The following is a 15,488-nucleotide window of genomic DNA, read 5'->3' on the forward strand; positions in this document are numbered from 1 at the left end:
CAGTGGCCACAACTGTTCGTCTTTATGTGATGGCACATTATGACATTGATGAGTCCCATGGGCTTTTGCCTGTATGGACCACTTTTTCTCTGTTTCTATCTCTCTATCATTCTGTCTCTGTCTCTCTGTCTCCGTCTCTATCTCTTCCTGTGTCTGTCTGCATCTGTCCACCTCTGAACACAAAACTATACATTGTATAAATAAATATTTCTATTGTAGGATATTTAAACCTTTTTATGATTATGAGTGTTTTATACTCATGTATGTATTTGTAATATTTGCATGCCTAGTTTCTGTGGAGGCTAAAATAAGGTATTAAATCTCTTAGTATTTGAAGTCATTATGGGACAGGAACTGCCATAAGATGCTGGGAACTGGAATTGAACCAGAATCCCCTGCTATAACAGCAAATGCTGTTAACCGCGGATCTATCTCTCCAGCTACTTACATGAGATTTTTTTGATATAGTATTTATTAGCAAAAATTTGGATTACTTTTATTCAGTCTGGGATTCCAAAAATGATCATCTCAAGGTCTGTACCACTTATATCAACCCAGCCTTCTGCCTGAGCGCTATGAACCACCATGATTAAGTAATATTGGTATCATGTACTGTTTGCTTTGGCCTGAAGGGAAATTTTTCCTCTAATTAGGGCAGAATAGCTGTTTCTTAAACTCTTGAAATAAATGAGGCCTTGGGCACATAAACTTCACGTTCTTCATAGAGAAGTCTGTATTCCACCTCCTCATGTCTGGATATGACACACTCCCATGAGTACAAGTTCAACTTGAACTACAAACTAGTGAGTGTCCAAAAGCTGCTCTAACATATAACAAGGACACATGCTCCACTATTTATAACAGCTTTATTTATAATAACCAGAAGCTGGAAAAAACTCAGATGCCCTTCAACAGAGGAATGGAAACAGAAAATGTGGTACATTTACACAATGGAGTACTACTTAGCTATTAAAAATGACTTTATGAAATTTCTAGGTAAATGGATAGAACTAGAAGTTATCATCCTGAGTGAGGTAACCCAGTCACAAAGTAATGCACATGCTATGCACTCACTGAAAAGTGGATATTAGCCCAAAAGCTTGGAATACACAAAAAAAAAAAAAAAAAAAAAAAAAAAATTCACCAAGTCTATGAAGGTCAAGCAGAAGGAAGACCTAAATGTGGATGCTTCAGTCCCTCTTAGAAGGTGGAACAAAATATTCATGGAAGGAAATTAAGAACAAAAAAATGGAGTATAGACTGAAGAAAAGGCCATCCAGAGACTGTCCCATCTGGGAATCCATCCCATATGCAATCACAAAACCCAGTCACTATTGCAGATGCCAAGAAGTGTTTTCTAACAAGATCCTGATATAGATGTCTCCTGAGAGGCTTTGCCAGAACCATACTGATACAGATTAAGATTCTTGCAGTTAACCATCAGACTGAGCATAGAGAACCCAATGGAGAACTTAAAGGACTGAAAGAGCTGAAGGGGTTTGAAACACCATAGGAAGAATAGCAATACCAACCAACCAGATCCCTCGCCTAGCTCTCAGGGACTAAACCACAAACTAAAAAGGACACATGGAGGGACCCACAGCTCCAGCCACATATGTAGCAGAGGATGGCCTTGTCTGCCATTAATAGGAGAAGAATCCCTTGGTCCTGTGAAGGCTAATTTCCACAGTGTAGGGGAATACCAGGATGTTGAGATGAGAGTTGGTGTGTGGGAGTGGGAGCATCTTCATAGAATCTTGCTGGGGATGGGAGAGAGAAGAAGGGGGATAACATTTGAAATGCAAATACATGACATATCCAATAAAAAAGAAAAAGAGAAATAGTTAAAAGAAAAAGAAGAAAGATAAAAAGAAAGGCAAAAGAAAACATCTCAGAGACAACATTGCTGAATGGTACTAACATGGAAGAGAAGTGAGTAAAGTTGGAGAAGTTGGAGGAAAAAAGTTTTCCTTGGTTGAATGATTGAAGATGAATGTAGTAGCTGTGAAGGTTCAAGAAGCAAAATGATATGAAAAACAAAACCTCTCCAGGTCCTGAGAGCCACCTAGGATATGAACTAGGCTTCTATTTGCTCTAAAGCCACTGTCCATTACATCAGTCCGGTAACTTTCCAGTAAGAGCTTCCCAAATCTAGAAGGCTGGTCTACTGAATGTTATTGCTTTGTTATCAAACTAGATCATATTCATACTGCTGCTATAGACTTTGGGGAGAGCAAAGTAAAGTGAGAGAGAGAGAGAGAGAGAGAGAGAGAGAGAGAGAGAGAGAGAGAGAGAGGAGAGATGCATTTTCAGATAACTTTGGATCATTGACCTGAAGTTGTCACAAAAATGCCATGTCAGATAGTGATAGAGGCTGGAGCATGACAGTTTTAGTAGAAGGGAGACTGGATTAGAACTGAGAGTACGTTGCTTCTAAGAAAGAAGAGGGGCAAATATGTACTACCTGCTCGAGAAACTATTGAAGAAAGCTTTACATTGCCCTGTAAGGGAAGAGTGGAAAATTCTGCCAGGGGTCTGGCAGAAAATGCCTTTAGTGCACAGTGATACAGAAGAGATGAATCATTGCTACTGGACTACCAGTTCTCACTAGACAAGCATCCCAAATACCTTGATTTCAGAATTCAGGACAATTTTACTCAAAATACATGACAGAAATATATTTATCAACACCTACTCACTCCCTCTCTTGGCAAAAGAAGTCACTATGGGCCTTCAATAATTTAGTTTAGTTCTGTTTCCTTGTTTCCCTATATTCTTCATTGGGTAGAATGAATATAAGGTTCTTGGCCATTGGCATCACGTAGTGTTCAATTTGAGAAAATACAAATAATTTAAAATACTGAAGAACCCTCTATATGCTAAAACAGACTTTATTTCCCCAAGTCTTTGATAGTCATGACTCAGCATAAACAGAGTGACTTAAATATGATTTATATGCATAACCTAAATGATAATTTAGTTTGAAACTTAAATTGTAAGTGAGACATTTTTTTCTGTAGATGCTATTGAGATGCACATTAATTATATGACAGAAAATATGTTGTTTCATAAGTGTTCTATTTAGTAATCTAATTCATAAAACCTTTACAATCAAAATACAGATTTTAGAGGGTGCAGAAGTATTTGCATTCATAAAGTGCTTAATTAGTATATACATAGCCATGGGTTCAATCCCCAGTACAGCATAAGTACAGCATAGAGGTTCATATCTTTAATCTCAGTGCTGCAGAGGAAGAGGCAGAAGGATTAGAAGTTCAGGGTCATCTATAGCTACATAGTAAATTGGAGTTCAGTAGGACTACATGAGGCCCCGTCTTAAATCAACTAGATAGGTGAATGAATGAGTAGACAGATGATAGACAGACAGACAGATAGATAGATAGATAGATAGATAAATAGATAGATAGATAGATAGATAGATAGATAAATAGATAGATAGACAGACAGATATTAACTTGCTATTCTGGATTATTTTATTTTACTCGGGTGAGATAAAAGTTTGTTCTGGGTTTTGTGATAGTTTGCATATGCTTATCCCAGGGAGTGGCACTATTAGAAGTTATGGCCTTCTTGGAGGAAGTGTGTCACTGTGGGGGTGGGCTTGGAGATCTTACTCCTAGCTTCCTGAGGATGCTCATTCTGTTTCTGGCTTCCCTTGACTGAAGATGTATAACTACCATGCCTGTCTGAATTCTGCCATGCTCCACCTTGATGATTCTGGACTGAACTTCTGAACATGTGACCCACTGTAACTTCCTATAATAACTGTTATAATTGTATGAAATGCATGATGTGTTGTTTAAAATTTATCTTTATTTCATGTGTGTATGGTTGATTTTCCTGCTTATCTCTATGTGAACAAAATGCATGCTGTGACTGTGCAGGTCAGAAAAGAGAGCTGGATCTCCAGGATTTAGAGTTATAGTGGGTTTTAGTTACCATGGGTGTTTTATGAATCAAACCTGGATCCTCTGGAAGAGTAGTCAGTTTTCTTAACCCCTGAGCCATTTCTAAAACCCCATAGACAAGGGGCTTTTATCAAAGTTACTTTTTAAAACCTGTAAGTTTTTTTCCTGGTCACATAATTTTGCTACTTGTCTATCTTTTCATTGTCAGTCTACGAGTTTGAACTACCTTTTGTAATTTCTAGCTTTCTGGATTAGAACTCTGATCCTTCACAAAGTAGAAGAAAGAATTTTGTGTGGGGCGCTGCCTGCACATTCTCCATTACAAGATGGCGCTGACATCCGGCTGGAGTTAGCAGTAAACAAGTCATGTGCGCACGTGCTGGGTAACTTTCCACTCCTTGAGCTCTGCCTCTCCCGTGGCGTCATAGGGCCTGATGAGTTTCAACGAATCAGGGGGCTCCACGTGCAAGGCAAGGACTGATCCCTTTATAAGGGGATGGGCTAGGTAGTTCGGGGGTCTTCGTCTTCACGTGTTGCAAGCTTACACTCTGCCTCTCGAGAGTATTAAAGCTTTACCGCAGAAGAATCCTATTTCGTGTGCCGTGTCGTTCTTGCTGGCGAGACGGTTGCGCGGGACAATTTTGTAGTCTTAATTTGTCTTAAAAGTGGGAGAAAACCTTATTTCTGCTATATAATCATGTAGGAGCATGCCAACTTTTGTCTATTGTCTTCATGTAAGATCAGATCACATCATGTAGCTCTGACAGGCCAAGTAACTTTCTATTTAGCCCATGCTTATTCCAAATTATGTCAGTACTCCTAACCTAGTGTCCTGAATGCTAACATGACAGGCATCCACCACTAAGCCCAGCTGACATGCTGAGCTTTGCTTTTTTTTTTTTTTTTTTTTTTTTACAGTAAAGGGAAAACCAAAGAAACAGAGGTTATGCCCTGTTAAACGTGTGCTATAATGCTTACAAAAATGTTTATTTTCATTCTGAGAATCTCAGCAGTGAAAATGTTAGTGTTATTATTCAGTGTTCAGTGTATTATCAATGTCCAAATCTAGCTGCAACAACTGAGAGGTGTGATTTCACCTTTTTCTTGATTTATAGTTAGTAACCTAGCATCTTTTAATAAGTTCTTTTTTTCTGTTTAAGTAGATAGATCACTTTCTAGTGAACAGTAAAGGTAATCAGTTCAATGTATCTCAATACATATTGTTTCAACATGCAAAAATCCTATGAGGGGAAAATAATGTAATTACTTAATCTTAAAAACAAATTTGAGACAGGGATTAAAATACAGAAATTAAAAACATATCTGTATGTTACAAATTTGTATTAAACTTTTTCTTAGTGGGAAATGAAGTTGAACTCTGAATTTCTTGACTTAATCTCTCCAGTGCTGAGACTATAGGCGTGCCCTGACATGTCCTGTTACCTGATGTTAGGGATTGACCTTAGGCTTAACAGCTGTTAGCAAACATTCTCCAAACTGAGCTACATCCCCAGCCCCAGACAGAACGAAAAAGAAGGGCAAGCTCAAAGCATTGAGCAAGGTGGAAGAATGGGGAGATAGCAGGATTTAAGTTTCACGAACAAGGAAGACACACAGAGCTGCTGAATTTGTTAGTGATTTCTCTTGGGAGGATTTTCAACTTCTTAAAATGAGTACAGCAAGAAACAGGATGGCTGAGGAAAGGACAGAAAGATAATTTAAAGTGTCCTTGAGAAGAGGAAAAAGATAAAGTAAAACAGAAAAGGAACCGGGAACCAGAAAGGATATTCTTACAAATGTCTCAGGCTTTCCGGTGGAAACCCACAGAACGTACAAAACCTGCCTTTCATCTCCCAGCTCACACACACTAATGAAAGGGGTTCTGTGGTCATGTTGTTTGCCAGAATGTCTAAAGACTTCGATTTACTGTGTCTGGAAGTAAATAAAATTACTAGCCACATACTGTTTCAAAATAGCTAACCCCTAAAACAGGCATTAAAAGTCAAACAATATGTGATTCATTTACTTGAATTAAATTTATAAATTTTAGTTTTTATAGATTTGTTTTGAGACAGGTCTTATGTATCTGAGTTTGCCATCAAACCCATGATGAAGATAAAAGGGTTACCTTGAACACCTGATTATCCCACATCCAAGCTGTGAGACTATAGGTATGTTCCAGTACAAACAGCTCTGGAAATTAGAAGTTTAAAAGTAATTCTAATTATTATACACAGGAACATATATGGCCAGATTATTTTGACAAAGAGTTGGATTACATTTTAACAAGTAAAACCAACAATATAAAATTTTTTTTAAAAAATTAAAAATTAGTTTATTCTCTTTAAACTCAGCTGAAGAGCCAAGCATGAAGCACTAAACAAAGAAGCCTCAAGACACAAAAGCACAATTTATGATTTAGCGGCATTGAGAAGCAAGATGATAATAAAACAACATAGCATATGCAAATGAGCAGTACCTTTTCATATCTACAGACGAAAAGGGATCTATAAATTACTAAATATAATGAAAAGAAAAAGAAATCACAAAGAGACAAAGGGACAAGAAAGAAAAATCATAAAATAAGGCAGAGTACTTTAAAAATAAATAAATAAAACAGTGAACACATCGAAGCACAGTGATTCAAAATGTAATCCTAGCCCTCAGGAGACTGGGACAAGAACATTGCACGTTCAAAGTGAGTTCACGGCTACACAGTAAAACCCTGTCTCAAAAAACCAAAAAGGAGGATTTCAGAGTAGTAACTTCAAGGTGCTAATTTCCCAAGAGAGATAAAAAGAAAGGCATAAAAACAGACAATAAAGAATAATATCTCTCAAGTGGTAGGAAAAAAAATCCTGCTAACCTAAAATTATATATGCAGAAGAAATACAAGAGTAATGTGAAAGACCAACTCTGGAATAATTTATTCTCACTAGACTCCTAAGAAAAGAAATAAGAATAGGAAAAGGATTTCTTCAGTAAATGATCTCCCAGAAGCACATGGAATCCAGAAGCTAGGAAGAATAGATCTCAGTGTAAATGTGTGGTCTAGTCCAAAACCATATTGCCTTTTTTAAAGCAAAAACAATACCATTGTAAATATGGAGTGTACTTATTTAAAGGTGAAACTACCACCATAAACACACACACAAAATCATTCATGTGTTTTATGTTCCTAATATGATCTAGGAAATGATAAAAGTACTTGTTTTTTTTTTTTTAATCAGACTTTAAGTATTCAAACATAACTATCCAAGACAACTTCTGCAGGGAACAGATATATGTCTACCTAACAGGGTTAAAAGGATGTAGGATTAAAGATACAGCTGTGGAGTCAAACATAAGGCAATTAGAAGTGAAGGGACAACAGAAGTGTGGGACAAAAGTGAGCAAGTACCTCCCCATCATTTCATTAATTAAATAATGCTTTAATTTATTAAAAATTTATAAATTTAATAACTTATTTAATTTATTAAAGACACAGATCACTGGTTACTGAGTATCATCATACTGCTCTTTCAAAGAGCACAAATTGAGTGCTCAGGATGCATGTTGGGTGAATCCCAACCACCTGTAATTCCAGAAAATCTGATACCTTCTTCTGGCTTCCTCGAGCACCAAGCCACATGTGCACATACATACATGCATACATGTACATAGGATCTGAATAAGGATTAAGTCTCAACTAATCAAAAATTCTGATGAAATGAAAAAGGTTGTCAGTTTTGATAGTCAATAAACCAAATTATATACTACCAAATATAATACTAAGGGCACAGCTATACCATCAAAGACAGAAAAATATGTTTCTAACTTTGAAGTCATCCTAAGCCACAATTTAAATCAAAAACAAGAACGATACATAGAGTAAGCTTCTTTTATAAAATTAGTCAATAATATTATTATTGTGGGTAGCTGTTTGTTTATTATAAAGTAAACATGTATGTAGACTGTGATATTTTCTAAACTCATGAAAGCAGAAGACATTTTTAAATACTTTAAAGGCATTTATTACATTGATGCTATTTATCATTTTATTCAAGATCTATTAAAATTGCTTTATAAATGACAGCCAAAAAGGAGTCATTTTTTATATAAATTCTAGAAAGGGACATGTAAACACACACACACACATACACACACACGCACACACACACACACACACACACACACACCCCACATGCACACTGCTTCACTGTGCTTGTTGTAGTTTGGCAAAGTGAGATGTTTGTTCTCTTCTCACATAAATGTAAGCCATAAACAATCCTAAATGCTGACAGCTTTATTCCACCTGAAATTTACATTAGATAGTCACTGGGCTATGAAAGGTACAGTGTCTATGAGAGAACTCATCAAAAACACAGATATAAAACATACCCCTGCCTTTTTGCCTCAGAAGGCTGCATGGCTTTTATCTCAGCCCATAAATAAAGGAAGCATCAGCACACTTATCTGCACGCAATAATAAATCCCATTCTTCTGGCAACTGTAAAAACACTGAAGCCTGTTATTGACCTTGGATAAAATACAGAAATGGGACAAAAAGACAACAAAACCTTTTGTCTGTCTGCATTCACATCTAAAGCACTACTGCACACAGTGAAAACCATTAAAATAAAGTTAATGGTGTGAAAGCGGGGAGGAAATATGTATTATTATTATTGAATAAAGCAAAAATGTATTAAATATGAAGACACGTGATTTGTCTCATTCAACATTCTAATGTTCTCTGCTGAAGTCATACTTTTGGGTTTACTTTTAAGGAAAGGCTAAAAACATCAGACTTCAGTGCTGTGATTAATGCTGTTGTTTCTCACATTCTTCTATGCTGCCTACAGATTTTGCTAATGGGTAGTTTCTATGGATACATTTTCAAAATACATAACAATGTTTTTACCTTTTTGGAACTCAGGTAATATGACTAAATTGCAGTGAGAGATTGGCAAGTGTTCACTGAACAACTTTCAGAGCCTTTTGCCTTACCTCCACTCCAAACTCGGACAGTTTCCCTGGAGATGATACAAGAACAGCCGTAGATCCCAAATTCTGATACACACATGTGTATTATGGGTGTACATCAGGACTGAAGGTTAAGTCTCTAAGTAGCCTTCAATGAGCTAAGCAGAAAGATTGCTAAAATATTTTATACAAGGTAGCAGTGGTAGTGAGAAGAGCTGGAGATAATAAGTACCAGTGTCCAATGAGAAGCAGCTCCTTAAGAAAGACAGGATTTGAGAAGTATTTCAAGATTAATTTAGAAGGATGTAAAAGTAAGCAAAGACTATTTCATCATGGATGAGATAAAGGCTCAGCGTCTTATTAAAGAGATACATATGAACACAATACATCCTCCAAAAATGAGATGGGAGAGAGTCAGGGATAAGAGTTGGAGTAAGAACCATAGGGGACAATTAGGAAAAGCCTTTACATATATGCTAAATCTACTAAATTTGATATAGAAGAAGAGACTATTAATTAAAACATTATTTAAAATGGACCAGTGAGATGGTTCAGCAGGTTAAAACCAATAAGATGGCGATCTGCATTTGATATCTGGAACCAACTCCTTTACTTTAATGAGTTTAATTTGTAAAGTTTTAAAAATACTTATTTAATGTCACTAATTGGTCCAAAGTGAACTTCATTCAGGATCCAGGCTTTGCTGGATCCTTCTCAGAAGAGTCTCTACAAAAGTGTGATGCTGAAAACCTATAGGAATCTCACAGCTAAAGGTTACATTTGGGAAGATCATACTATTGAAGAACAGTTTCAAAATTCTAGAAGATATGGAAGCAAATTTCATGTGCAAGCTGGTAAGAAAATGCCTATGATAGAAGTTTAATGTGTCCTGCAAGTTTTTTAAAAAAGTGAGTGTATTTAATATAACTTAATAAATTAATTAATATGTATTTAATAAAGTGAGTGTATTTAATATGTGTCATACTTAGCACATTTCTATAGTCTTCATCATCATGAAAAAAATTCATACTGAAAAGAAACTCAGTAAATATATTTAATATGGTGAAGCTTTTTCAAATTTCACAAGTCATTATCATGAAAGAGAAACCCTATGAATGCATCCAATCTAGTAAAGTCTTTGCGCACTAGTCTCCATCATCATGAAGGTAATCATACTAGAGATAATGTTTCTGAGTGTAAGTAATGTGGTAAAGCCTTTGTAGTATTAGGTCCTCTCAAACCCAACACAACTTAAACTCTGGAATAGGTTAAAGGGGTCATGACTAGAAAAAGAAAGCCTCATTCCGTAGGTAAAACCACAATCCAGGCCATAGACAATAGAAGGAGGTAGTGACAACATGAACATGTAGACAGTGTTATAGATTTAAGGCATTTTAAGGGTGTAAACATCTTTGTATATATGTTAAAATTGGCTCCACTCACCTTCCTACTGTTAGAGAGCTTCCCAGTCAAACTCTGAACTAGAATTGCTCCTTTCTGAAAAGACCTGCAAGGACAACAACAACAAATGGAGAGGAACCTGAGCACAATGAAGACCTGTGACATGCCCAAACTGGGATGCAGCTGGGAGGGAGGTCTGACACTAGTATGGATGTTATGGTGCACGTACAAACCGGGGCTTGTCAGGACTGCCCTCCAAAAGGCCCAACAAGCAGCTGAAATAGATACAGATAGTTACACTCAAGAAAAGAGCAGAAATCGGTGACCCCAGTGGTTAAATTAGGGAAAAACTGTAAGAAGCTGAGGAGGAGGGCGACCTTATAGGAAGACCAGCAGTCTCACCTAACCTGCATACCTGGGATATCCCAGACACTGAATCACCAACCAGGCAACATACATCAGCTGATATGAGGGCCCCAACACATATACAGCAGAGGACTGCCTGGTCTGGACTCAGTCAAAGATACAGCTAATCCTCAAGAGACTTAGGTGCCCAGGAAGTCAGAATGTCTGGTGGGGGCAGGTCCGTCCTCTTGGAGACAACGGGAGAAAATGGGGAATGTGGAACAGTTAGAGGGTGGACTGGGAGGAGGATAAAGTCTGGACTGTAAAAAATGATCAAACAACAAATCCAAAAAAAAAAAAAAAGGAAAAACATATTTGCAGTTACCTATGTATAGTCTATACAATACCACTTATTTGAGTTATTCATTAAAAGAGCTTGCATGAGGGTTTCCTCTGGGTAATTTTGTTGATATTATTTTAGATAAATTGGTTATTGCTGTTTGTTTTCTCTTGTTGCTTCCAAGTCTTCTCTTGACAGTGTCTGCAAATGTATTTTTTTGACTGCTTAACTTACGATTTCTAGTAGCCCATTATGCCCATGATGATTTCCTATGTGAGGAGAGGTAACTAGTCAAATGACATTCACTTTTTCAAGATCATTCCATCTCACCAACCCTTTGATTACCTCTTTCAGTTCTTACCATAAAGGAACTCTAACAGTTGCCCCTTGCCTACTCAAAGTTCTTTTCTTAACCTTACCTACATTGTCTCTCTCCTTCCAGCTTTCCATGCCAGGTATGCTTCTTCCTTGCTATCCCCATAAGCCCAGATACATTAACTTTATTGTTTTGGAATTTGTCCTAATTACCTGTCTGCCTGGAACAGTGTCCCCAATTCTTCCTCTTCACTGAAATCTTCACCCCTTTTCTCTTTCTCTGACTTTTTTATTCAGATAAGGAATTACACTGTAGCTCAGGCTACTCTAAAAGTCTCTATGTAGCCAAGGCTTGTTTCTAATCTTATCACCTTTCTGTTTAATCCTATTGGCATTACAGATGTGAACCACCAAGACCCAAGCAAATGTCATCTCAAATGACATAAAAAGGTATAATGTCCTGCAATGATGTGGAATATTCTATTTATTTTTCTTATTCTTTTCAAAAAAATAATTTCTTTTTAACAATTCTTCAATTTACATTTCAAATATTATCTCCTTTCCTGGTTTCCCTTCCATAAACCCCCTATCCTATACCCGTCCCTCCACTTCTATAAGGGTGCTCCCCCACTCTGTCCCACCTTCCTGCCCTAACATTACTCTACATTGGGGCATCCAGTTTTGGCAGGACCAAGGGCTTCTCCCATTAATGCCAAACAAGGTCACCTGCTAGATATGCAGCTTCAGCTACGGGTCTGTCCATGTGTGCTCTTTGGAACGTGGTTTAGTCCCTGGGAGCTCTGGTTGGTTGGTAGTGTTGTTCTTATGGGATTGCAAACCCCTTCAGATCTTTCAATCCTTTCTCTAACTCCTCCTTTGGGGAACCTGGTTTTACTTCAATGGTTGGCTGTGAGTATCCACCTCTGTATTTACCATGATCTGGCAGAGCCTCTCGGGAGACAGCTCTATCAGGCTCCTGTTAGCCTGTACTTTTTGGTATCAGCAATATTGTCTGAGTTAGGTGGCTGTATATGGGTTGCATCTCCAGGTGGGGTAGTTTCAGTCTCAGTTTTGTTTCAGTCTCAGCTTCAAACTTTGTCTCCACATTTTCTCCTGTGAAGATTTTCGTTCCCCATTCTAAGAAGGACTGAAGCATCTACACTTTGATCTTCTTTCTCCTTGAGCTTCATGTAGTCGATGAATTGTATCTTGGGTAATTTGAGTTTTTTGGGCTAATATCCACTTATCAATGAGTGCATACTGTGCATTTTATTTTTGTTTTCTTGTGTGTGTGTGTGTGTGTGTGTGTGTGTGTGTGTATGAGAGAGAGACAGAGATACAGAGAGGGGGGGGAGAGAGGGGGGAAGAAACTGGGTTACTTGACTCAGAATATTTTCTAGTTCTATCTATTTGCCTATGAATTTAATGAAGTCATTGTTTTGAGTAGGTGAGTAGTACTCCATTGTATAAATGAAACACATTTTCTGTATCCATTCCTCTGTTGAAAGATATTCTTTCGAGCTACTGGCTGCTATGAACATAATGGAACATGTGTCCTTGGTATATGTTGGAGCATCTATTTTTCTTCTACCACCATTTCCCCTTTATATAAAGTTCTTACTTTTTACTTGTATTGTTCAATTTTTTCATACTATAGCTGCAAGCCCTTAGAAATAAATATTTGCCCCTTATCCTTCTTATTCATAGATGTATTCAAAGCACCCTCAGAAAAAGTATACCTTTTCCTTTTCTAGACTGGCTTTTCTCTCAGGAGCATAATTTGTACTTGAACCCACTGTTGTCACTCAGCCTTGTAGCTGTTGCTGTAAATATTAAAATGGTTCTATTGTTGTCAACACAACAGTCTCACTCCATGGACGCTGCTCTGCTCTAGACACTATCACAAGATTTGAAAGCAGCTCTCTCTAATGGCTACCTTCCCAGTGGGTGCACTCTGCTCTCTCAAGCTGCTTCTGTCCAGGATGGTCCACGACCTCCCCTAGAATGTTGTTTTCACACACTGTCCTTCACCGTCCTGTATAGGCATGACTCCACAAACATTAAGTTATCAAAGAGTTTTATATGTTAAATTCTCAATCCACAATCCCTGTACACAATAAGCTTACAATCTGATGACAAAGATAAAACTGTCTGGCCAGATAAGATAAATTGACCCATAGAAACCATTAAAAATAATCATAATGAGGTCTGCATGGAGCCCCGGTTATGGGTCTCTGTTCTACAAGATGGGGTTCATAAAAATTGTCAAGAATAAGGCCTACTTTAATAGAAACCAAGTGAGATTTAGAAGGTGGCGAGAGGGTAAAACTGACTACTATGCAAGAAAAAGATTGTTGATCCAGGAAAAATAAAAGTACAACACACAAAAATACGGGATGATAGTTCGTGTAACTAACAGGAATATCATCTGCCAGATTACATATGCCCACATAGAGGGGGATATGATTGTCTGCACAGCATATGCACATGAACTTCCAAAGTACGGTGTGAAAGTCGGCTTGACAAATTATATTGAAGCCTATTGCACTGGCCTGCTGCTGGCCCGCAGGCTTATGAACAGGTTTGGCGTGGACAAGATCTGTGAAGGACAAGTGGAGATGACTAGAGACAAATACGATGTGGAAAGCATTGATGGTCAGCCTGGTGCCTTCACTTGCTATTTGCAAGCAGGTCTTGCCCGAACTACAACTGGCAATAAAGTTTTTGGGGCCCTGAATGGAGCTGTGGATGAAGGCTTGTCTATCCCTCATAGTACCAAACGATTCCCTGGTTATGACTCTGAAAGTAAGAAGTTCCATGAAGAGGTACATCGGAAGCACATCATGGGTCAGAATGTGGCAGACTACATGCGCCACCTAATGGAGGCAGATGAAGATGCATATAAGAATCAGTTCTTTCTTTTTTTTTTTTTTTTCCTCTGTTTACAATAATGTTTTTCTTTTTTTTTAAACGACTTTATTTTACAAACCAAAGATAAATGTACAGATTTTAAACATTTTTTGCTTAAAATTATACATTTTTGTCAGTACTGTTTTTTCAGACACTAAAATAATTTTTACATAAAACCATGTGAATATATATTTTTTTTAGTCAGTACTTGATTTTTTTCAAGGGCTTGACAGTATGCATTGAAAATCTAGAAGAGAAGAGGAGATGAGGAAGCCGCCTAGGCCTAAAGAAGTAAGGCCATACTTGTTGAAGTGATGGTAGGATCTGGCTGAAAGTTTCTAAGATTAGAAATCTAAGCAGGCCAGTTTAGCATTCTGATGACAAGCTTCATCATAGCTGCACATTCTGCAAAATATAAATCTGAACAGAAACATTTTAGTATCAAGATATATTTTTTTGTTTAATGCCCTTGAAATTAGTTTTTCAGGTAGTCTTCCTTAATTAAATCGGATCCTTATAATTCTGGAAGGCATGTAGCCTGTAATCATCCTTTTTAAAAATTACAAAACAAAACCTTTCTCTCAAAATAGAGTTTCCTTTGGTCGGCAACCAGAAATATCTTGTATTTTGGATTATCTCCCAGAGAAATAATAAAACCACAAAACTCAACATCACATACATTTTGAAATTTAAAGCAATATCAAATAAATTAACAAACAAAAGAACTGTATGATCTTATTATTAGGCCTCTAATAATCTGTCATGTCAAGTAATTAACTTAAATTCCTTTGGATCCCACATTAAGAGAATATGAGTCTCCTGTTGTGCTAATTTAAAAATAACCATAAACCCTCACTAGCTGGCATCTGAGGAGGCACGTGGCCTTAATGGAATAATTCATAAAGCAAACTAGCACTACCAATTTTAATATCAGTAAGTAAGCAACTTGTAAAACCAGAACTTCAGCCCAAAGATTTCTCAATCTGAAGAATCAGATTTTCATTTATTAATCCTCTAAGTGGTCAGTTTCAAGCCTGGTATCCACACATCTCATTCTATGGGCCAGTAAAAACATGACTCCACAATCATTAATTTATCAAACAGTTTTATATGTTAAATTCTCAATCCACAATCTCTTTACACAATAAGCTTAAAACCAGTTGACAAAGATATAAACTGCCCACCTAGATAAGATAAATGGACCCATAGAAACTATTAGAATAATCTTTTCTTCTTCTACCTTTTACTCTCATCCAATGATAGGCTAGACTTGCTTCAATGTGTAA

At 37.2% G+C, this 15,488-nt stretch overlaps 1 pseudogene across 1 annotated transcript; it reads left to right on the forward strand.

Annotated features, from left to right (window-relative positions):
- The first annotated feature begins 13,538 nt into the window (after nt 1–13,538).
- On the forward strand, nt 13,539–14,243 carry LOC308418892 (large ribosomal subunit protein uL18-like; annotated as a pseudogene). The gene has a single exon. The product of its transcript is annotated as a large ribosomal subunit protein uL18-like (transcript).
- The last annotated feature ends 1,245 nt before the right edge of the window (nt 14,244–15,488 follow it).

This window comes from Micromys minutus (assembly GCF_963924665.1).
Source record: "Micromys minutus genome assembly, chromosome: 3".
NCBI classification, from domain to species: Eukaryota; Metazoa; Chordata; class Mammalia; order Rodentia; family Muridae; genus Micromys; species Micromys minutus.